General features: G+C 51.7%; 2 long non-coding RNA genes across 2 annotated transcripts; both read left to right on the top strand.

Moving 5' to 3' along the window:
• Positions 1-2,819: 2,819 nt before the first annotated feature.
• Positions 2,820-11,677, top strand: LOC133360603 (uncharacterized). Its single transcript, XR_009757284.1, has 3 exons — positions 2,820-3,119; positions 6,865-6,939; positions 11,540-11,677. It is a non-coding gene; the product is annotated as an uncharacterized LOC133360603 (long non-coding RNA).
• A 4,943-nt stretch (positions 11,678-16,620) lies between these two features.
• Positions 16,621-21,301, top strand: LOC133360612 (uncharacterized). Its single transcript, XR_009757287.1, has 2 exons — positions 16,621-19,717; positions 19,906-21,301. It is a non-coding gene; the product is annotated as an uncharacterized LOC133360612 (long non-coding RNA).
• Positions 21,302-21,358: the final 57 nt, after the last annotated feature.

The raw sequence follows: 21,358 nt of genomic DNA, 5'->3' as shown, positions 1-21,358 counted from the left end.
GATACCATCAAAATATATGAAATGCTCTACATATTATAATGCAAGGATGAGAACTTAAAATATATTAATTGCTTGTAAAGTGTATTTATTTTTAAAAAAATTTAATTGGAATAGAACAATCAAACATAGAACAATTGTTAAGGTAAATAAAAAAAGGTATTATAATAAAAAAAATTACATTTTCAATAAAAAAGTAATAGGATTTTTAAAATCGCAAAAAATCGCAGCCTTTGCGATGAGCGAGTCGCATTGTTACAAATTGAAAATTCGATTTGAAATCGATTAATCGTCCAGCCCTCCTGGAGAGGGGCACAAAAAACTTGCTTCCAGCGCCACCGTATGGTGGGGAAGGAGGCAGCATGCGCCACGCATCATAAGTAACAACATTACACTGTTCTTTGGTTCATCTTCTTGGTTCTTTCGGTAAAGTCATCACGTAGAAGGGAAGTAATAAAATAATAAAAATAAAACATAATAAAATAATTCTCACGACGTTTCGGCCACAACGCAAGCAGCCGTCTTCAGGTGAAGAATGAGACACTGCCAAGCTAGGAGCTTATATATACGCTGCGTTGGAGGTGGAAGAAAGAGCGCCTTAACAAAAAGAATGTGCATATGAAGAGGAATTTAGCATATTCATGGGAAAATGCGTAGGAGGTGGGTGGGGGGGGGTTTCATAGTCATAGTATGCCCATGCATTATGCAGGATCAGCAGCACCAAGGGGGGGTGCAGGGCGTAGCATTAACACAGGAAAGGAATGTTAATGATATGTAGCTGCAGTTACTAAACAACCACGTAAAAAACTAAAGTATAAACTGCATAAAAAACTAAAGTATAAACTGCATAGCACCACCAGTGTACTTACTATACTCTACAATAAGCTGAGTTACTCACAGCAAGTAATACATTACAATTCTACGTCGTAAAAATTATATAATATGCTTCCATCTAAACTTTATTCTTTTACATCACACGAGCATACACTGTACTATATACTGCCATAGATAAACCCAACATTAAATTATATACTGTATTGCTATAAACCACCTTATACATTTTAATATAACACTATGTATTATTCTACTCACCTTAATGTGTATCACACTGCTATATGTTTACTATACAATTACGATACTATATATTACTTTGTACATTGTATTAAGCATATAAATGTTATACTATTTGTTATTATCCATTCCCTGCGGAGAATACAAAATCTATAGTCAATGCCAGTGAGTGGACTGCGGTCTGAAAGTCACCGTAAACGTGAACACAATCAGTTAAGATCCGAAATGGTTTATTACGTCCCTTCCAATGATTGCTAAGCCAGAATCCATCTTCTCTGTTAAAAAAATGTTCTTTGGTTCTTTCGGTAAAGTCACGTATAAAGATAAAAAAATAATAAATGATACGTGACTTTACCGAAAGAACCAAAGAATAATTCCCGCAGTTACGAAAGCTCCAAAATTAACGTAACACTGCTCAACAACAACACAAACATGTTTTTTTCTGGCCTGGACTTTTTTTGCAGCTGTTTTAGACTAAATTTCAGGGTGCAGATTCCAAATCTGATCTCAGATTTGCTCCATCACATCTCATTTTTAAATCCTTTATATTAAGTTCGCTTGCTTGCTTGCGTGCTTGCTTGCTTACGACCATGCAAATCTTTCGGTCGTTTTTTAACCCACTTCCCGTGATCCAATCGAGCTGACGTTTTGCACACAGACTCGTTGTGCGAGACAATTAATTTTCGTGAAAAAAATCCAAAATTTGACACTGTTTAGGGAAAACAAATTAAATATTTAATTACCAATTGCTTAATGGTGGCAGACAATCATCTGACCCATAGGTGGCAGCCATCTCAAGCCAGAGGACGAGAGGACTCTAGCCGCCACGCATAAAAGGATTTATAGTGAAAAACTTTGTTTTTACGGGTTATACTTATGCTATCGGCATACCCCATTTTCATTGATTTTACCCGAAATTAACTCCGTCACTTATGATTGCAAGTTGTTGCGAGTCAGTGACTGCTTTAGTGTTAAAATACGTTGCTGTATTGTTAGGACAGTGTGTTTATAATATAATTTTATGTAGATATCCACATTTATTTCATATTTTTCTTCCGCAGTTATTGAAAATTGAATATTTGATATCTCAAAAACCTGATGCGATAGACAAAAACTGATGCCAGATTTGGAATCAGCACCCCAAAATTACCTTAAAACAGTTGTAATTACCTTATGCCAGATAAAGTGTGTTGACCTGTGTTATCATTGAAAAGGCCAGTGACGCATGACGCACGGCTACGCGCTGACGTCACGCGGTAATCCGTGCGTCGTGACGTCATCGCGCATCGGGCAACGTCCGCAAATGCCGCATTCACACCCCCCCTCCCCCAGAATACGCGATGACGTCACGCGCAAATGCGTACGTCATTACGTCACGTACGTCATTACGTCATGCGCGCGCTTGCGTGCGTGGCGACGTAACGACCGGTGTTCGACTCTGCGTCATGACGTCACCACGTACGGCGCTCGCCCGGAATCGATTCAAGATTCGTAAAACAAGACGACGCCTCCAGAATCGATCGATTCGATCCGGGAAATAAACATTATTAAGAAAGTATTTTTTTAATTTTTTTTTTAAACTATTCTTCCACATCGCCACGTTTAACTTGTAGGGGCAAAGCAATATTTTGTTGGAGGTTGTTTTTATTTATTTAAACAACTCGCCGGCAGACATTCCCGGTTTCGCATGTCCAAATAATCGATTCCTGCTTCAGAGTACAAAGTTAAGAGAATCGTCGAATCGAAGGGGTAAGGAATGTCAGGGCGCATTTATTTATCTAATTATTACTACGATTTAAAAGTTCGCACAAAGACCTCAACGCGCGCACAAAGTTGCACACACATTTGTAAGAAAATAAAACTTACCCCTCGACCGAAGCGTTTCTTCGCTAACTTTGTTTTAAAACAACTAATAATAACTGTTGTGACATACGCGCACACACACAAATATAACGCAAAAAATTCGTGTCACCACCACCACCAACCACCAAACTCAAAGGAATGGGGGAGACCAACATCTGGAACGCTTCTCTCGCCTCGCTCTGATCGAGGTGAGGAAGGAGGAGGATGTCCGACGTTTAAGGTCGTTCTCTCGACCCTAACGAAGCTTTCTGCTTGGAGTTCAGTGGGTTGCAATGACACATGCCATGGATTCTGTCAATGTGTGTTTGCAATGTGCTGTGTGTGTGTGGTTAATGCAGTACTGGGTGCCTTGCACAATCTATCATAAACCTTTCGTGACTGCATGGATTCATATTCTTGGTTCTTTCGGTAAAGTCACGTAGAAGGGAAATAATACAATTATTAAAAATATGAAACAATTAAATTCTCACGACGTTTCGACTTGCAACACAAGCAATCATCATGATAATGTATCATCTGTGTGGACGTCTTAACACAAGCCCTATTGTATCATCATGAAGGATAATAAAACAACTAAGTTGATTATTTTTCATATTCTGACACTGACACAAAATTGTTGAGTGGATGGGTTGGTGGGTGAATGGGTGGGTGGGTGAGTGGGTGGGTGGGTTGGTGGGTGGGTCAATGAGTGGGTGGGTGGGTAGGTTGGTGGGTGGGTGAATGGGTGGGTGGGTGGGTGAATGGGTGGGTGGGTGGGTGAATGGGTGGGTGGGTGGGTTGGTGGGTGGGTGAATGGGTGGGTGGGTGAATGGGTGGGTGAGTGGGTGAATGGGTGAATGGGTGGGTTGGTGGGTGGGTTGGTGGGTGGGTGGGTTGGTGGGTGGGTGGGTGAATGGGTGGGTGGGTGGGTGAATGGTGGGTGGGTGAGTGGGTGGGTGGGTGGGTGAGTGGGTGGTTGAATGGGTGGGTGGGTAAATGGGTGGGTGGGTGAGTGGGTGGGTGGGTGAATGGGTGGGTGTGTGAATGGTTGGGTGGGTGAATGGGTGGGTGGGTGGGTGGTTGAATGAGTGGGTGGGTGGGTGAATGAGTGGGTGGGTGGTTGAATGGGTGGGTGAATGGGTGGGTGGGTGAATGGGTGGGTTGGTGGGTGGGTTGGTGGGTGGGTGAATGGGTGGGTGAATGGGTGGGTGGGTGGTTGAATGGGTGGGGGTGGGTGGGGGTGGGTGAGTGAATGGGTGGGTGGGTGGGTTGGTGGGTGGGTTGGTGGGTGGGTGGGTTGGTGGGTGGGTGGGTGAATGGGTGGGTGGGTGGTTGAATGGGTGGGTGGGTGAGTGAATGGGTGGGTGCGTGGTTGAATGGGTGGGTGGGTGAGTGAATGGGTGGGTGGGTGAATGGGTGGGTGGGTGATTTAATGGGTGGGTGGGTGGGTGAATGGGTGGGTGGGTGGGTGAATGGGTTCCCATTGAATTGCTGCTGCTCACCCCGAGTTAGAGACGCTCTGATACGAGTGCATTGTGCTGGTACTGGTCAACTTTTGACGTTCTTCTCTGATCTGACACTGCTGGTGAAACCAGAGACAAGAAGTCTTGACGCTTGGAGTTCAGTGGGTTGCAAAGACAAATTCCATGGATTCTGTCAATGTGTGTTTGCAATGTGCTGTGTGTGTATGTGTGGTTAATGCAGTACTGGGTGCCCTACACAATGTATCATCTTTTGATTTGAAGCTTTCGTGACTGCATGGATTCATAGTCTTGGTTCTTTCGGTAAAGTCACGTAGAAGGGAAATAATACAATTATAAAAAATATAAAACAATTAAATTCTCACGACGTTTCGACTTGCAACACAAGCCATCATCTTGATAATGTATCATCTGTGTGAACGTCTTAACACAAGCCCTATTGTATTATCATAAAGGATAAAAACAACGTTGATTATTTTTCATACTTTGACACTGCCAAAAAACTGTTGAGTGGGTGGGTGGGTGAATGGGTGGGTGAGTGGGTGGGTGAATGGGTGGGTGGGTGAATGGGTGGGTGGGTGAATGGGTGGGTGGGTGAATGGGTGGGTGAATGGGTGGGTGGGTGAATGGGTGGGTGGTTGAATGGGTGGGTGGGTGAATGGGTGGGTGGGTGGGTGAATGGGTGGGTGGGTGAATGGGTGGGTGGGTGGTTGAATGGGTGGGTGGGTGAATGGGTGGGTTGGTGGGTGGGTGGGTGAATGGGTGGGTGGGTGGGTGGGTGAGTGGGTGGGTGGGTGAATGGGTGGGTGGGAGGGTGAATGGTGGGTGGGTGAATGGATGGGTGGGTGGGTGAGTGAGTGGGTGGGTGGGTGGGTGAATGGGTGGGTGGGTGGTGAATAGGTTCCCATTGCTGCTGCTGCTCACCCCGAGTTAGAGACGCACTGATTCGAGTGGCATTGTGCTGGTACTGGTCAACTTTTGACGTTCTTCTCTGGTCTGACACTGCTGGTGAAACCAGAGATAAGAAGTCTTGACGCTTGGAGTTCAGTGGGTTGCAATGACAAACGCCATGGATTCTGTCAATGTGTGTTTGCAATGTGCTGTGTGTGTGTGTGCTTAATGCAGTACTGGGTGCCCTACACAATGCATCATCTTTTGATTTAAAGCTTTTCCCTTCTACGTGACTTTACCGAAAGAACCAAGAATATGCACATCCCCCCAATATTCAAATAAGCTCAAAATGTCCCCCCCCCCCGCTAATATATTGCTATAAAATAGATTTCTGTGTATATGATTGTGGTTATGGTTGTACTTTATTAATCCCTGATCTCTGCCATTACATAGACAATGAAACAAGAAAAGGTTAAAAATGCAAAACAAACCAGAGCAATGTTATACAATACACCGTTAGACATTGTTGTACAAAATAAGTAAGAAGTCTATCCCATGTGTTGGCGATTTTTTTAATATTTTAGGCAGAAAATGGCAGGAAATTCGTTTTGAAATTTAGATTTTTTTTTCTGGGGGGCTACGGCCTTGGTGTTTAGACATCCTTTATTCCCATAAAGGGTACAACACTTCTGATTATCACTGGTCAACACACTTTTTCTGGCATGAGGTAATTCCAACGGTTGCAAGGTAATTTTATGGGTGCTGATTCCAAATGTGGCATCAGTTTTTGTCTAGCACATCAGGTTTTTGAGATATCAAATATTGCATTTTCAATAAAAACTGCAGAAGAAAAATATGAAATGAATGTGGATATCTACATAAAATGATATTAGAAACACACTATCCTAACAATACAGCACCATATTGTAACACTAAAGCAGTCAACTGACTCGCAACAACTTGCAATCATAAGTGACAGAGTTAATTTCGGGTAAAATCAATGCAAATGGGGTATGCCGATAGCATAATAAGTAAACCCGTAAAAACAAAGTTTTTCACTATAAATCCTTTATATGCGTGGCGGCTAGAGTCCTCTCGTCCTCTGGCTTGAGATGGCTGCCACCTATGGGTCAGATGATTGTCTGCCACCATTAAGCAATTGGTAATTAAATATTTAATTTGTTTTCCCTAAACAGTGTAAAATTTTGATTTTTTTCACGAAACTTAATTGTCACACAACGAGTCTGTGTGCAAAATGTCAGCTCGATTGGATCACGGGAAGTGGGTTAAAAAACGACCGAAAGATTTGCACGGTCGTAAGCAAGCAAGCACGTAAGCAAGCAAGCGAACTTAATATAAAGGATTTAAAATGAGATGTGATGGAGCAAATCTGAGATCAGATTTGGAATCAGCACCCTGAATCTAGTCTAGGCCAGAAAAACATGTTTTTTTTGTTGACCTGTGTTATTGTACAATGAACTAGTCATGTTTACAGATGTTACACCTCGTGTTGAGCTTCTTTCGTGCCGTACGCTGCCTACCGCTCTGATCATGATGACGATGATGTTTCTTTTGTGTCTAGGACTCACGTGACCAGGAGACATGGTTGCTTTGGTAACGTTTACCAGTACCTTGGCCGTATATGGATACATACGAGGTAAGGTTTACACCGCCGATTTGAGATGCAACTGCCTCTACGCCTACCACTCACACCGCCTTGACCCCTACCACTCACCCTGCCTCCACCCCTACCACTCACACTGCCTCCACCCCTACCACTCACCCTACCACTCACCCCGCCTCTACCCCTACCACTCACCCCGCCTCTACCCCTACCACTCACCCCGCCTCTACCCCTACCACTCACCCTGCCTCTACCCCTACCACTCACCCTGTCACTACCACTCACCCCGCCTCTACCCCTACCACTCACCCCGCCTCTACCCCTTCCACTCACCCTGCCTCTACCCCTACCACTCACCCTGCCTCTACCCCTACCACTCACCCTGCCTCTACCCCTACCACTCACCCTGCCTCTACCCCTACCACTCACCCGCCTCTACCCCTACCACTCACCCCGCCTCTACCCCTACCACTCACCCTGCCTCTACCCCTACCACTCACCCCGCCTCTACCCTACCACTCACCCCTACCCTACACTCACCCGCTCTACCCCTACCACTCACCCTGCCTCTACCCTACCACTCACCCCGCCTCTACCCCTACCACTCACTCACCCCGCCTCTACCCCTACCACTCACCCCGCCTCTACCCCTACCACTCACCCTGCCTCTACCCCTACCACTCACCCCGCCTCTACCCCTACCACTCACCCTGCCTCTACCCCTACCACTCACCCTGCCTCTACCCCTACCACTCACCCTGCCTCTACCCCTACCACTCACCCCGCCTCTACCCCTACCACTCACCCCGCCTCTACCCCTACCACTCACCCCGCCTCTACCCCTACCACTCACCCCGCCTCTACCCCTACCACTCACCCTGCCTCTACCCCTACCACTCACCCTGCCTCTACCCCTACCACTCACCCCGCCTCTACCCCTACCACTCACCCTGTCACTACCCCTACCACTCACCCCGCCTCTACCCCTACCACTCACCCTGTCACTACTCCTACCACTCACCCCGCCTCTACCCCTACCACTCACCCCGCCTCTACCCCTACCACTCACCCCGCCTCTACCCCTACCACTCACCCTGCCTCTACCCCTACCACTCACCCCGCCTCTACCCCTACCACTCACCCCGCCTCTACCCCTACCACTCACCCCGCCTCTACCTCTACCACTCACCCCGCCTCTACCTCTACCACTCACCCCGCCTCTACCTCTACCACTCACCCCGCCTCTACCCCTACCACTCACCCCGCCTCTACCCCTACCACTCACCCCGCCTCTACCTCTACCACTCACCCCGCCTCTACCTCTACCACTCACCCTGCCTCTACCCCTACCACTCACCCTGCCTCTACCCCGACCACTCACCCTGCCTCTACCCCTACCACTCACCCTGCCTCTACCCCGACCACTCACCCTGCCTCTACCCCTACCACTCACCCCACCTCTACCCTACCACTCACCCCGCCTCTACCCCTACCACTCACCCTGCCTCTACCCCTACCACTCACCCCGCCTCTACCCCTACCACTCACCCCGCCTCTACCCCTACCACTCACCCTGCCTCTACCCCTACCACTCACCCCCGCCTCTACCCCTACCACTCACCCCGCCTCTACCCCTACCACTCACCCCGCCTCTACCCCTACCACTCACCCTGCCTCTACCCCTACCACTCACCCCGCCTCTACCCCTACCACTCACCCCGCCTCTACCCCTACCACTCACCCTGCCTCTACCCCTACCACTCACCCCGCCTCTACCCCTACCACTCACCCCGCCTCTACCCCTACCACTCACCCTGCCTCTACCCCTACCACTCACCCCGCCTCTACCCCTACCACTCACCCCGCCTCTACCCCTACCACTCACCCCGCCTCTACCCCTACCACTCACCCCGCCTCTACCCCTACCACTCACCCCGCCTCTACCCCTACCACTTACTGGTCCAGAGCTTCATAGCTCATCGGATTCCTCCTGCAGTATAAATGCAATATTCTGATCCTGATTACAGTTACCAAAAAATATTCGATCTTAATATTTTCGTCTCCTATTGTATTGACAATTGCTGCTGCGTATTCTCGGTTCTTTCGGTAAATTCACGTAGAAGGGAAATAATAAAATAATAAAAATAGTATTCAATAACAAAATAGTAATACAAATGCAAATCTAACAAAAACCGCGACGGTGTTTGTTTTATTTTTATTTATTTTCACTTCATTAAAAAAAAAAATCCTATCTACGTGGACTTTACCGAAAGCACCAAAGAATTTGAATTCCCCGCACGAAAGTTTTAATTGCTGCCGTGTTCGTTCAGCCTGCTTGAGAGAACACCCTAGACCGGTTATAATGTCTCCAGCCTGTGCATTTGTGTCAGAGGTCGCAAACGGGTTTTGATTCCTTACCCGTACTCGGCCACACCAGGGTCGCAAACGGGTACCCGTACCCTACCCGTACCCTACCCGTACCCTACCCGTACCCTACCCTACCCGTACCCTACCCTACCCGTACCCTACCCGTACCCTACCCGTACCCTACCCGTACCCTACACTACCCGTACCCTACCCTACCCTACCCGTACCCTACCCGTACCCTACCCGTACCCTACCCTACCCGTACCCTACCCGTACCCTACCCGTACCCGTACCCTACCCGTACCCGTACCCTACCCGTACCCTACCCCTACCCGTACCCTACCCGTACCCTACCCCTACCCGTACCCTACCCGTACCCTACCCGTACCCGTACCCTACCCATACCCTACCCGTACCCTACCCGTACCCCTACCCTACCCGTACCCTACCCGTACCCTACCCGTACCCTACCCGTACCCGTACCCTACCCTACCCTACCCGTACCCGTACCCGTACCCGTACCGTACCCTACCCTACCCATACCCTACCCGTACCCTACCCGTACCCTACCCTACCCGTAACCCTACCCGTACCCTACCCTACCCGTACCCCTACCCTACCCGTACCCTACCCGTACCCTACCCGTACCCTACCCGTACCCTACCCGTACCCTACCCGTACCCTACCCTACCCTACCCGTACCCTACCCGTACCCTACCCGTACCCTACCCTACCCTACCCGTACCCTACCCGTACCCTACCCTACCCGTACCCTACCCTACCCGTACCCTACCCGTACCCTACCCGACCCTACCCTACCCGTACCCTAACCCGTACCCTACCCTACCCTACCCGTACCCTACCCGTACCCTACCCGTACCCACCCTACCCTACCCGTACCCTACCGTACCCTACCCGTACCCTACCCTACCCGTACCCTACCCGTCCCTACCCGTACCCTACCCAACCCGTACCCTACCCGTACCCTACCCTACCCGTACCCGTACCCGGCCGCACCAGGGTCGCAAACGGCTACCCGTACCCGGCCGGGTACGGGTAGCCGTCAAATCGGTGTTTGTATTACGATGGCGCTCCCCAACGGACTGTAGCCGTTAGGGGGCATCCGTCCATAGGACCCAACGCAACCTCGGTGGGGGCTGGGTCTGTGTGGGGAAATTGCAAATGTGATCAGAGTAAAATCAACAAATATTACATTCATTATAGAATTGAAGCTTTCGTGACTGGAATGTTTTTTCGGTAAAGTCACGTAGGTAAAAATAATAAAAATAATAAATAAAATAATAATAAATGAAAATAACTCAATGAAATCACGACGTTTCGGAGGCAACACAAGACTCCGTCTTCAGGTGGGACCGTTACAGCTGAATTTACTGTACCAAGTGCCTCCGAAACGTCGTGATTTAATTGAGTTATTTTCATTCATTATTATTTTATCATTATTATTGTTTTTACCGACGGGACTTTACCGAAGAAAAAAAAAATTCTAAGAGTTTATATCACATTCTTGATTTTAAGCATTTTTGCGTTGTGGCCGAAACGTCGTGAGAATTATTTTATTATGTTTTATTTTTATTATTTTATCATTTCCCTTCTACGTGACTTTACCGAAAGAACCAAGAAGATGAATCCCTGCTGCAGTCACGAAAGCTTTCAATCGAAACTAGGTGAGGTATGATAATTGTTTTTTTAACCCTTCTATCTGGCAACAAAACTGAAACCTTTTTTTACAAGGAGTCATGTTTGCATAGACCACAATACCTGCAGCCATAATGCAAACAAAAGTACAACTCTGATGATGTATGCACTGTCCTTGAAATTGATTGGTCCACACCCGAGACAGCTTTCCTTAGAGCCTAGTCTCACATGGTCCTTGAAGTTGATTGGTCCACACCCGAGACAGCTTTCCTTAGAGCCTAGTCTCACGCCAAAAGGCGTCATCTGGTCCAACACCACGTTTAATTATTTTATTATTTTATTACTTCCCTTCTACGTGACTTTACCGAAAGAACCAAGAAGATGAATCCCTGCAGTCACGAAAGCTTTAAATCGAAAGGAGGTTATATACGTGGTGATGGGCAAGCAGAAAGGGGTTCTTAGCTAGAAAGGAATTCCATCCCCCCTACTCCTCCTCCACCCCCTCCTCTCTCCCCCCCCTTCTCCACTCCCTCCTCCTCCCCTCCCCCCTCCCCCCTCGTCTCCCCCTCCCCCCCCCACGTGCCCCCCCCCCTCTCGGCGTGCCCCCCAGGAGCTCCCGAGCGAGCGGCCCTCGTCTTCGTCCTCGGCGTCTTCCTGGGCCTCGTCTCGGCCGTCCTCTCCCTGTCTGCCCGCCGCCTCCCCCGCCCCCCCTCCCCCCCCCTCGCCCCCCTCGCCCCCCACCGCCACGTCCCCTCCGTCGCACCCCCCCCTCCGCGCCTCCCCCCCGCCCTCACCGCCCTCACCGTCGTCACCGGCGTCGCCTTCTCGCGACGACGACGACGATGACGACGCGGTGACGACGACGACGAGGGGCGGCTCGCGGCGCCGCCCTCGCGACGTCTTCTCGGACCCCGACGAGGCGGAGATGGCGCGGCGCGTGGAGCAGAGGGAGAACATCATCAACGACATCGTGCGCGTCGGAGGCGGCGGAGGAGGAGGCGGCGGAGTCGGAGTCAGCGGAGTCGGAGTCAGCGGAGGAGGCGGAGGAGTCGGAGTCAGCGGCTCCCATCGGCATCAGTGGCACAGCCTGGAGCGGCAGCAGCCCGGCAGAGTTGGCGCACGGGGAGCTGCCCAGCAGTGGCACACGCTGGCACCGCAGCAGCAGCAGCAGCAGCAGTGGCACACGCTGGCACGTCGGCCACGAGCCAACGGGCGCGAGTTTGCGTTCCCGGTCGCGGGTTACAGCCACACGCTGCCACGGTAGTGGCAACGTGTTGTTTGGGGGGGGTAGTGGCACGTGTTGTTTGGGGGGTAGTGGCACGTGTTGTTTGGGGGGTAGTGGCACCCTCGGATTATGGGGACGTGGCAAACGTGGGTCAGGGGGGAGGGGCAAACGTGGATCAGGGGACGTGGCAAACGTGGGTCAGGGAACGTGGCAAACGTGGGTCAGGGGAGGGGCAAACGTGGGTCAGGGGTCGTGGCAAACGAGGATCAAGGGGGAGGGGCAAACGTGGGTCAGGGGACGTGGCAAACGTGGGTCAGGGGGCGCGTCACGTTATAACCAAAGACGCGAGACTTCCCTGGCACGGACGTGGAGAGAGATCCAACTCGTACCCATGGGCCACTTTCAAGGAGGCCGATGGGTCCACGGCATTCCAGCAGCAGTTCACTTCACTGTTGGCGATCGTCATCGTTGTCTGCCGCTGATATTTCCATGTCATCCTCTCCATAGACTCACAAAGAGACCCATAGACTCACACAGAGACACATAGACTTGTACAGAGACCCATAGACTAGCACAGAGACTCATAGACTCACACAGAGACCCATAGACTCACACAGAGACCCATAGACTCACGCAAAGAGACCCATAGACTCATACAGAGACCCATAGACTCGCTCAGAGACCCATAGACTCGCACAGAGACCCATAGACTCACAAAGAGACCCATAGACTCACACAGAGACCCATAGACTCACAAAGAGACCCATAGACTCACACAGAGACACATAGACTTGTACAGAGACCCATAGACTAGCACAGAGACTCATAGACTCACACAGAGACCCATAGACTCACACAGAGACCCATAGACTCACGCAAAGAGACCCATAGACTCATACAGAGACCCATAGACTCGCTCAGAGACCCATAGACTCGCACAGAGACCCATAGACTCACAAAGAGACCCATAGACTCACACAGAGACCCATAGACTCACAAAGAGACCCATAGACTCACACAGAGACACATAGACTTGTACAGAGACCCATAGACTCGCACAGAGACCCATAGACTCACACAGAGACCCATAGACTCACACAAAGACCCATAGACTCACGCAAAGAGACCCATAGACTCACGCAGAGACCAATAGACTCACACAGAGACCCATAGACTCACACAGGCCCATAGACTCACACAGAGACCCATAGACTCACACAGAGACCCATAGACTCACGCAGAGACACATTGACTCACACAGAGACCCATAGACACACACAGAGACCCATAGACTCACACAGAGACCCATAGACTCGCATAGAGACCCATAGACTCACAAAGAGACCCATAGACTCACACAGAGACCCATAGACTCACACAGAAACCCGTAGACTCGAACAGAGACCCATAGACTCGCAAAGAGACCCATAGACTCGCATAGAGACCCATAGACTCACAAAGAGACCCATAGACTCACACAGAGACCCATAGACTCACACAGAAACCCGTAGACTCGAACAGAGACCCATAGACTCGCAAAGAGACCCATAGACTCACACAGAGACCCATAGACTCACACAGAGACCCATAGACTCGCACAGAGACCCATAGACTCGAACAGAGACCCATAGACTCACAAAGAGACCCATAGACTCACACAGAGACCCATAGACTCGAACAGAGACCAATAGACTCACAGAGAGACCCATAGACTCGAACAGAGACCCATAGACTCACAGAGAGACCCATAGACTCGAACAGAGACCCATAGACTCACACAGAGACCCATAGACACACACAGAGACCCATAGACTCACACAGAGACCCATAGACTCACACAGAGACACAGACTCACACAGAGTCCCATAGACTCACACAGAGACCCATAGACACACACAGAGACCCATAGACTCACACAGAGTCCCATAGACTCACACAGAGGCCCATAGACTCGCAAAGAGACCTGTAGACTCGCACAGACCCATTGACTAGAACAGAGACACATAGGCTCACACAGAGACCCATAGACTCACAGACCCATAGGCTCATTACACAGACCCATACACTCCCTCACATCTCTGATTGGTACAGCGCGGAAGAGATTCAACATACACAAAATAAGTAGAGAGTGACACGGCAGAAGAGTTTGGACAGCCACTGCTGAACAAAACTAAGGGGCATGAAAATGCGGAGGCCTTTTTACGCTCGGACCAAATTAAATTAGTGCTTTGAATACTTGTTGGGAATAATTGGCGTCCCAATTGCTTCACGACTCCATGATTTTCGTATTTCATTTAATCTTTGTACTATTGTAACGGGTTCCGGAGACACTTGTAGAGGTAACTTCTTTATTACAATACAACACTCCAACAGTCCTGATACTCTGATACAGCCTGTAGGTACACAGCCTAGGTACACAGCCTAGATACACAGCCTAGGAACACAGCCTAGGTACACAGCCTAGGTACACAGCCTAGGTACACAGCCTAGGAACACTGCCTAGGTACACAGCCTAGGTACACAGCCTAGGTACACAGCCTAGGTACACAGCCTAGGAACACTGCCTAGGTACACAGCCTAGGTACACAGCTAGGTACACAGCCTAGGTACACCGCCTAGGTAACCGCCTAGGACACAGCCTAGGTACCACAGCCTAGGTACACAGCCTAGGTCACAGCCTAGGTACACAGCCTAGATACACAGCTTAGGTACACAGCCTAGGTACACAGCTAGGAAACAGCCTAGATTACACAGGCCTAGGTTACACAGCCTAGGTACACAGCCTAAGGTACACAGCCTAGGTATACAGCCTAGGTACACAGCTAGGTACACAGCCTAGGTACACAGCCTAGGTACACAGCCTAGGTACACAGCTAGATACACAGCCTAGGTACACAGCCTAGGTACAAGCTAGGAACACCGCCTAGGTACACAGCCTAGGTACACAGCCTAGGTACACAGCCTAGGTACACAGCTAGGTACACAGCCTAGCGACACAGCCTAGGTACACAGCCTAGATACACAGCTAGGTACACAGCCTAGGTACACAGCCTAGGACACAGCCTAGGTACACAGCCTAGATACACAGCTAGGTAAACAGCCTAGGGTACAAGCAGAGCCTAGGTACACAGCCTAGGTACACAGCCTAGGAACACAGCCTAGGTACACAGCCTAGATACACAGCCTAGGTACACAGCCTAGGTACACAGCCTAGATAACACAGCCTAGGTACACAGCCTAGGTACACAGCCTAGGTAACACAGCCTAGATACACAGCCTAGGACACAGCCTAGGTACACAGCCTAGGTACACAGCCTAGGTACACAGCCTAGGTACACAGCCTAGATACACAGCCTAGGTACACGCCTAGGTACACAGCCTAGGACACAGCCTAGTACACAGCCTAGGTACACAGCCTAGGTACCAGCCTAGGACACAGCCTAGGACACAGCCTAGGTACACAGCCTAGGTACACAGCCTAGGTCACAGCCTAGGTAACACAGCCTAGAGACACAGCCTAGGTACACAGCCTAGATTACCAGCCTAGTAACACAGCCTAGGTACACAGCCTAGGAACACAGCCTAGGCACAGCCTAGATACACAGCCTAGGTACACAGCCTAGGTACACAGCCTAGATACACAGCCTAGGTACCCAGCCTAGATACACCAGCCTAGGTACACAGCCTAGGTACACAGCCTAGGTACACAGCCTAGGACAACTGCCTAGATACACAGCCTAGGTACACAGCCTAGGTACACAGCCTAGGTACACAGCCTAGGTACACAGCCTAGGTACACAGCCTAGATACACAGCCTAGGTACACAGCCTAGGTACACAGCCTAGGAACACAGCCTAGGTACACAGCCTAGGTACACAGCCTAGGTACACAGCCTAGGTACACAGCCTATGGACACAGCCTAGGTACACAGCCTAGCGACACAGCCTAGATACACAGCCTAGGTACACAGCCTAGGTACACAGCCTAGGTACACAGCCTAGGAACACAGCCTAGGTACACAGCCTAGGTACACAGCCTAGGTACACAGCCTAGGTACACAGCCTATGGACACAGCCTAGGTACACAGCCTAGCGACACAGCCTAGGTACACAGCCTAGATACACAGCCTAGATACACAGCCTAGGTACACAGCCTAGGTACACAGCCTAGGTACACAGCCTATGGACACAGCCTAGGTACACAGCCTAGGTACACAGCCTAGGTACACAGCCTAGGTACACAGCCTATGGACACAGCCTAGGTACACAGCCTAGGTAGACAGCCTAGCGACACAGCCTAGGTACACAGCCTAGGCACACAGCCTAGGTGCACAGCCTAGGTACACAGCCTAGGTACACAGCCTAGGCACACAGCCTAGGTACACAGCCTAGGCACACAGCCTAGGTACACAGCCTAGCGACACAGCCTAGGTACACAGCCTAGGCACACAGCCTAGGTACACAGCCTAGGTACACAGCCTAGGTACACAGCCTAGCGACACAGCCTAGGCAAACAGCCTAGGCACACAGCCTAGGCACACAGCCTAGGTACACAGCCTAGGAACACAGCCTAGGGACACAGCCTAGGTACACAGCCTAGGTACACAGCCTAGGAACACAGCCTAGGTACACAGCCTAGGTACACAGCCTAGGAACACAGCCTAGGGACACAGCCTAGGGACACAGCCTAGGAACACAGCCTAGGTACACAGCCTAGGAACACAGCCTAGGAACACAGCCTAGGGACACAGCCTACTCTAGCTACGCTCTGGGGTCCTCTGGCTACAACTACCCTAGGGGAGGCTACCTGACCCGACCCAGCCAAGGTGCGGGTCTGGACTCTGGCTTCCTCGGAACTCGCCCTCACAAGGACGTAGAGCCGGGAGTCCCACAGACTCCAAATATACAACACAGCGTCCCGGCCCTTACAAGGACAAGCGGGACGAGGGGGGGGGGGGGTCCAGGGTCCTAAGCCGGCTGGCTGGCGGGCCTTGGGTCTTGAGCTGCGACTGGCCCCGATCGGCCAGGGAGCTGCCCTTTTATGCCTCGTCCCCAACGAGGGGTGGGGGGCTGTGTGCGCCCCCAGATATCTCACAGAGCACACACAGCCCCCCTGTTGGTGGCGCCAAGGGGCTTAGTTGTCTGGGGTGCCTGGGATCCTAGCGCCTGGCGCCAAGGGGCTTAAGTGTCTGGGGTGCCTGGGATCCTAGCGCCTGGCGCCAAGGGGCTTAAGTGTCTGGCGTGCCTGGGATCCTAGCGCCTGGAGCCAAGGGGCTTAAGTGTCTGGGGTGCCTGGGATCCTAGCGCCTGGCGCCAAGGGGCTTAAGTGTCTGGGGTGACTGGGATCCTAGCGCCTGGCGCCAAGGGGCTTAAGTGTCTGGGGTGACTGGGATCCTAGCGCCTGGAGCCAAGGGGCTTAAGTGTCTGGGGTGACTGGGATCCCAGCGCCTGGCGCCAAGGGGCTTAAGTGTCTGGGGTGCCTGGGATCCTAGCGCCTGGCGCCAAGGGGCTTAAGTGTCTGGGGTGACTGGGATCCTAGCGCCTGGCGCCAAGGGGCTTAAGTGTCTGGGGTGACTGGGATCCTAGCGCCTGGAGCCAAGGGGCTTAAGTGTCTGGGGTGACTGGGATCCCAGCGCCTGGCGCCAAGGGGCTTAAGTGTCTGGGGTGCCTGGGATCCTAGCGCCTGGAGCCAAGGGGCTTAAGTGTCTGGGGTGCCTGGGATCCCAGCGCCTGGTGCCAAGGGGCTTAAGTGTCTGGGGTGACTGGGATCCTAGCGCCTGGAGCCAAGGGGCTTAAGTGTCTGGGGTGACTGGGATCCCAGCGCCTGGCGCCAAGGGGCTTAAGTGTCTGGGGTGCCTGGGATCCTAGCGCCTGGAGCCAAGGGGCTTAAGTGTCTGGGGTGCCTGGGATCCCAGCGCCTGGTGCCAAGGGGCTTAAGTGTCTGGGGTGCCTGGGATCCTAGTGCCTGGCGCCAAGGGGCTTAAGTGTCTGGGGTGCCTGGGATCCTAGCACCTGGAGCCAAGGGGCTTAAGTGTCTGGGGTGACTGGGATCCTAGTGTCTGGTGCCAAGGGGCTTAAGTGTCTGGGGTGCCTGGGATCCTAGCGCCTGGCACCAAGGGGCTTAAGTGTCTGGGGTGCCTGGGATCCTAGTGTCTGGTGCCAAGGGGCTTAAGTGTCTGGGATCCTAGCGCCTGGCGCCAAGGGGCTTAAGTGTCTGGGGTGCCTGGGATCCTAGCGCCTGGCGCCAAGGGGCTTAAGTGTCTGGGGTGCCTGGGATCCTAGTGTCTGGTGCCAAGGGGCTTAAGTGTCTGGGGTGCCTGGGATCCTAGTGTCTGGCGCCAAGGGGCTTAAGTGTCTGGGGTGCCTGGGATCCTAGTGTCTGGCGCCAAGGGGCTTAAGTGTCTGGGGTGCCTGGGATCCTAGCGCCTGGCGCCAAGGGGCTTAAGTGTCTGGGGTGACTGGGATCCTAGCGCCTGGCGCCAAGGGGCTTAAGTGTCTGGGGTGACTGGGATCCTAGCGCCTGGCGCCAAGGGGCTTAAGTGTCTGGGGTGACTGGGATCCAAGCGTCAGCTCGCAATGTCGCAACGGTCAGCTGAAGGCTCGCAACGGTCAGCTGAAGGCTCGCAACGGTCAGCTGAAGGCTCGCAACGGTCAGCTGAAGGCTCGCAACGGTCAGCTGAAGGCTCGCAACGGTCAGCTGAAGGCTCGCAACGGTCAGCTGAAGGCTCGCAACGATCCGCTGAAGGCTCGCAACGGTCAGCTGAAGGCTCGCAACGGTCAGCTGAAGGCTTGCAACGATCAGCTGAAGGCTCGCAACGGTCAGCTGAAGGCTCGCAACGATCCGCTGAAGGCTTGCAACGATCAGCTGAAGGCTCGCAACGGTCAGCTGAAGGCTCGCAACGATCCGCTGAAGGCTCGCAACGATCAGCTGAAGGCTCGCAACGGTCAGCTGAAGGCTCGCAACGGTCCGCTGAAGGCTCGCAACGATCAGCTGAAGGCTCGCAACGGTCAGCTGAAGGCTCGCAACGGTCAGCTGAAGGCTCGCAACGGTCAGCTGAAGGCTCGCCGTTGAGTGGACGCGGCGCGGTTGACGGGACTTTTTTTTATTTCTGTTTCCATCGTCAGGGATGGGTGGGCCCCAATATCTGCGAGCCGTCGATTTCACGTTGCCAATCTTCGGTTCCATTTTCGCGGACAATTGAGATGCCCGCGAAGGTTTGCTTTGAAGAGTGGTCGCCCCCGTCTTACGTGCCGCTGGACGGGAGGTAATTGCCAGGGGGGGGGCTGGTGACATCGCCGCTAATCGTCAGCAGCTGCCGCTGACAACTAAAGACGATTTATTATTTCGTCAGAAGCGAGTTGGACATCACAAGCGATAGCCCAACGAACTGGGAAATCTATCGCAGGAGCACAAATTCTAAATGTGGAGTGAAGAAACGGAGGACCTGGAGAAAAACAATCCACGCTACCACGGAGGAGAGGGAGAGACGCAGACTCCAAGTATACAGCAGCAGGCGTCGTCAGGGTTGGGATCGAAGCCACGACCTGCTGTACACCAGGCGAGGTAGTCAACATCTCCTAGCCACCGTGACGATGATTAGAGATGCAACTCCAAGTATACAGCAGCAGGCGTCGTCAAAGTTGGGATCGAACCCACGTCCTCCTGCATACCAGGCGAGGTAGTCAATATCTCCTAGCCACCTTAGCGTCAGGGTTGGAATCGAAGCCACGACCTGCTGTACACCAGGCGAGGTAGTCAACATCTCCTAGCCACCTTAGCATCAGGGTTGGGATCGAAGCCACGACCTCCTGCATACCAGGCGAGGTAGTCAACATCTAGCCACCTTAGCATCAGGGTTGGGATCGAACCCACGACCTCCTGTGTACCAGGCGAGGTAGTCAACATCTCCTAGCCACTGTGGTGTATGGGTCGGGATTGAACCCACGACCTCCTGCGTACCAGGCGAGGTAGTTACCACGTGGTCACCATGGCGCCCAAAGCTTTGCCTTGGCTTGTAAGGTTTGTTTTTTTTACCGCCATCAGAAGACAAGCTGTGGGGGGCTAATGATTTTTTTTTCATTGGGCCTCAAGTATTGATGATTCCAACAACAAAAATAATGGATTCCTCTTGCCAGCTAGAATTTCGAGTAAATTTTTTACTTTTCCGTCGTTTGCCGATGGTACAGCGGAGCGCAAACGATACAAACCAAAAATTATGGGACGCCGATGTCGCAATAATCATCGTATCGTGAACTTTGGAATCGCATCGAATCGTGAAAAATCGTATTGCAGTAACCCTAATATGCACTCGCGTGTCTCGCCATGTAACTTCGCTATGACGTCATCGATACCGCCGTGACGCCTCCGACAACGCCATGACGTCATCGATACCGCCGTGACGCCTCCGACAACGCTATGACGTCATCGATACCGCCGTGACGCCTCCGATAACGCTATGACGTCATCGATACCGCCGTGACGCCTCCGACAACGCTATGACGTCATCGATTCCGCCGTGACGCCTCCAACAACGCTATGACGTCATCGATTCCGCCGTGACGCCTCCGACAACGCTATGACGTCATCGATTCCGCCGTGACGCCTCCGATAACGCTATGACGTCATCGATTCCGCCGTGACGCCTCCGACAACGCTATGACGTCATCGATACCGCCGTGACGCCTCCGACAGCGCTATGACGTCATCGATACCGCCGTGACGCCTCCCACAACGTTATGACGTCATCGATACCGCCGTGACGCCTCCGACAACGCTATGACGTCATCGATACCGCTGTGACGCATCTAATAACGCTATGACGTCATTGATACCGCCGTGACGTCTCCGACAACGCTATGACGTCATCGATACCGCCGTGACGCATCTAATAACGCTGTGACGTCATCGATACCGCCGTGACATCGATGCCGCGGTGCGGGATGACGTCACGGGTTACCTGCGTCCATCAAGTTGAGAATCGGAATGTTTTACTTCTGCTGGAGGAATCCGATGAGTTCCAAAATTATTTTCGTTGCGCGGCGTTTACTATTCAGCGTGATATTTCGATTTAAAGCTTCTTTCGTGACTGCAGATATTTATCTTCTTGGTTCTTTCGGTAAAGTCACGTAGAATGGAAATAATAAAATAATAGTGTTATTATTCTTGGTTCTTTCGGTAAAGTCACGTAGAAGGGAAGTAATAAAA

Source organism: Lethenteron reissneri, chromosome 69 (assembly GCF_015708825.2).
Source record: "Lethenteron reissneri isolate LAM-NWPU_2019-01 chromosome 69, ASM1570882v1, whole genome shotgun sequence".
Classification (NCBI taxonomy): domain Eukaryota; kingdom Metazoa; phylum Chordata; class Hyperoartia; order Petromyzontiformes; family Petromyzontidae; genus Lethenteron; species Lethenteron reissneri.
This window is presented reverse-complemented; position numbering and strand designations above follow the sequence as displayed.